The 3,798-nt window shown below is 47.6% G+C and overlaps 1 pseudogene; it reads right to left on the bottom strand.

Annotated features, from left to right (window-relative positions):
* Positions 1–563: 563 nt before the first annotated feature.
* Positions 564–2,876, bottom strand: LOC141161422 (E3 ubiquitin/ISG15 ligase TRIM25-like; annotated as a pseudogene).
* Between the last annotated feature and the right edge of the window lie 922 nt (positions 2,877–3,798).

Genomic DNA, 3,798 nt, shown 5'->3' with positions numbered 1-3,798 from the left:
CTGGGGGCAGCTCCCCCACCTGGATGGACACATCCACGTTCATGGTCACTGCTGCTTGGGACGTGCTCCATTTTTGGCGCCATTCTGGAACCCGGTCCACGATGGGAGGCGGTCTCTTGTTGTCTTTTGGTTCGCACATAATGGCGCCTGTTCTTCTGGGGAGGGCGCCACATTCAGTATAAAACACAGTCTCTAGGCGCACAATACCCAGTGATAATGGGTGGGTTCATATCCTGTTTGTGACGCCAAGTTGACGCGCCCCCTGGGTCATGGGGTACTCGGTGCCAGGCCGGTCGTTGCTAGGGGGGGATGTCACAGTGGCGGTGACCCGGTCCGTGACCCAGGACGGTCAGTAAAAAGGGGATTTTATAGTTTTTATGTACAAAGTACATGACGCCACCTGTGGTATGCGGCTAGAGGGAGCCACCGCTGCGGAGCAGGTCCTCTGGAGCTGATGTTACTGCAGCAAAGCTGGTGTGGCTCTCCACAGGTAGAGCTTAGCTCCAGGGCAGTGTAGATGTTATAGGTGATGCTGGGCGTTGTAGTGCAGGGGTGATGGTGCAGATAATAATCACAGAGACAGTGGAGTGCAGTCCTCAGGGTCTTTACTCACGGTTATTGCAGTCCAAGTTACAGGTACCAATGTAACTTCCCTCGTCGTGCTGCGCTTACTCTGGGAGGGGTTCAGCCCTCCCCCAGATATCTCCGGAGTACTTAGCGGGACCCCCTTCTGTGTGTTCTCTCTCTGGCCATTTCCCTGCACCTCATACCAGGTGTCCCAATCCGGTACCTGCGGGCCTTGTCGGGTGACGTCTGTTCCGTACCCTGGGTCCTCTATAGTTACCTTCTTGGTGAGACTGATATGGACTGTTGGCTACAGGACTTGAAATACTGCAGCCTCCAGTTTCTATTTCTAGTTGAGACATAAAGTGCTCTGCTAGTTGAGGGACCGGTCCCCTTTGTGTGACCTGACCCCTCCACCTCCTGGTAGATTCGGGCGTATGGGTGGCCTCCAGCATTGCCCTTACCCCTGGGGTCCCTTCTTCGTTCCTGGAGCCCTTCCTGCTCCTCTCCTTCTCTTTCAGTCCTGGGCCTCTTCTCAGGCCCTCCTCCTGAGCAGAGCTCCTACAGATCCGATTTCCCATCTTCCCATCTGGTCCCACTCTACCTCCCAGTAATGTCTCCCTGAGGAGAAGACACATCTGCTTAATACCTGGGCAGATGTCAGAAATCTTCCTGGTGATTCTGGTCTCTCCTGTTTTTCTTCTGATCTTGTTGCCATTTTCAGATCTTCTGATATCTTCACCCATCTATGAGCAGTGTCCACATCCAGCAATATGTCTGGGACATGGACCCCGAGCTCTGATGTTACATTGGTGACAATATCCCTCATAGATCGATGTAAGATCAGTGAGATCAGAACCTCATCCAGATCCTCCTCAGATCTGACCTCTCCACCATCTCCCCCTGTGTCCTCATCACCTCCATGACTACACACTGTAATGTCACTTTCTTGTAAGAGTCTTATTGGGTCGGTGACACGACACATCTCCTCCACGTGACGCATCTTCCTGGACAGCTCGTCCTCCTGTATTTCCAGCTTCTTGATCAGATGAGATATCTGGGATACAATCTTCTCCTCCTGCCTGGAGACCTCACTCAGCGCTTTCTTTTCTGCCATTTTCAGTTGCTTCTTAATATCTATAAATATTTTATTTATGTTCTTCCTCTTATTAGAGGCTTTCTCCTGGGTCTTCCTTTTACAATTCTGCAGATTATAGACTCTTTGGTGATTTTCTGCTTTTTGTGAATTTAGTTCATCCAGATATTTCCTCAGTTTCTCCTTCTTCTTCTTGGAGGCCACATCAAGTAGCTCCACGTAATGTCCCCTGTGGTCTCCGGAAACCCAACAAGATACACAAATGCAGGCATCTTCTATAGGACAGTAGTATTTCAGGATGTTCTTGTGTGTGGAGCATTTTCGACTCTTAAATGACACTGTTGGTTCAATTAGATTGTGATCACCATCTTGTTATGTGCTGCAAGATGTTCATGACACAAGGAGGTCTCACACTGCAGACATGTTTTAAAGCCGGTACATGAGACTTTGTACAGTAAGTGCAGAAGATTCTGGTCTCCTCCATATCAGGCTGAGTAGATGAGAAACGCTCCACTATGTTCCTCAGCTTCCGGTTCTTCTCCAGGGCCGGACGCTCCGGATATTCTGCTCTGCAGTCAGGACAGGAATACCCTCCAGCCGCCTCCTGGGCATCCAGCACACTCACAATACACGAGCGGCAGAAGTTGTGTCCACATCTCAGGGATACGGGATCTGTATAGAGGCTCAGGCAGATGGAGCAGTTCAGCTCGTCCCTCAGGTTATTAATACCATTGTAATGTCACAGAACAGGAATCGAAAAGCTAAAAAGTTTCTCTACATAAGAAGGGTGGATCATTTCTGAAAAATTAAACCACACAGTTAAGAGACTGGTTTCTGTTGATTTAGGGTTCAATGAGATGTCAGGCTTTCACATACAAGTTCTATCCTTCTTTTTCATGGATAGAACTCATACATATTACAATTTGGGGAACTGTTGTTGACATGTTGGTATATTTTTTCGAACCATGTAGTCCACACCAAAATATTGAAACATGTCTGATTTTGATCTAAATCTGTAGAAAAACAGTAGAACAGAGGTGTTCCTCTAATGTAGTAGATCCAGATAGGACACTTTATATACAAATGTGAGGTAGTTTAACACTCACCTGACCAGGTTGTGCATCGATGGGCTCAACTCCACAGTTAAAACTGTTCCATTGAATACTGATCGTGGCAGCTCCACCTCAGAGAATTCATCCGTGGTGTTCCACTCCATAATGGCAAGAAGATATGGGCGCCACCGGATATGTGTTTCCAAATGAAGGTACTCAGGATAAATGTTATTAGGCTAGGCGTTTCAAAGGCGATCTGTCTTCTTCCTCAAGTCAAACATCAAATGTATGAACTAAAAAACATATAACAGACAAAGTGGTGAGCAGGTAATCGCATGCCTGCCCACCTCAATTATCTGCTCACCACTTTATATGTTACACGTTTTTCTGTTCACACATTTGATGTTTGGCCTAATGAAGAAGCCAGTTTGCCTTTGAAACGTGTAGCCTAATAAAAAGTTTTATCCTAAATACGTTCATTTGGAAATATACAACGGGTGAAATAAGTATTGGATACGTCACTAATTTCCTAAGTAAATCTATTTCTAAAGGTGCTATTAACATGAAATTGTCACCAGATGATGGTAACACAGGCAAAGAAATCAATCTATAGATGCCCATAAATTAAGTTACTGTATTTTTCAGACTATAAGACACACTTTTCCCCAAAAAAATTGGGTAGAAAAATGGGGGGGGTGTCTTATAGTCTGAATGCAGGCTTATCGGGGTTTGGGCCATGCTCGAGCAGAGTCCCTTTCTCAGGAAGACAGTGGCGGCAGAAGTGTGGCGAAGCTGTGAGCCCGGTGTTGGTGGTGAGCAGAGCAGAGTGTATCATTGCTTTCCCCGTCGCCAACGGCTTCAGGTAAATGGCTGCGCGTGCACAGATTGGCATGTCGGCCTAGGAAAATGGCCCCAGGAAAATGGCTGCCGGAGGCATCGCATACTCAGACTGAGATCTTGGCCGGGTCAAGATCCCAATCTGCGCATGTGCGATCCAAGGCTTCAGGAAAATGGCGGCCGGGAAAGCAATGATGCACTCCGCTCTGCTCACCGCCGACAACGGGCCAGCAGCATCGCCACACTTCG

This window comes from Phyllobates terribilis, unplaced genomic scaffold, assembly GCF_046119375.1.
Source record: "Phyllobates terribilis strain yellow unplaced genomic scaffold, ASM4611937v1 Scaffold_9__5_contigs__length_417890890, whole genome shotgun sequence".
Taxonomy (NCBI): Eukaryota; Metazoa; Chordata; class Amphibia; order Anura; family Dendrobatidae; genus Phyllobates; species Phyllobates terribilis.
Note: the sequence above shows the minus strand (reverse complement) of the source record. Positions and strands in the feature narration are given on the sequence as shown.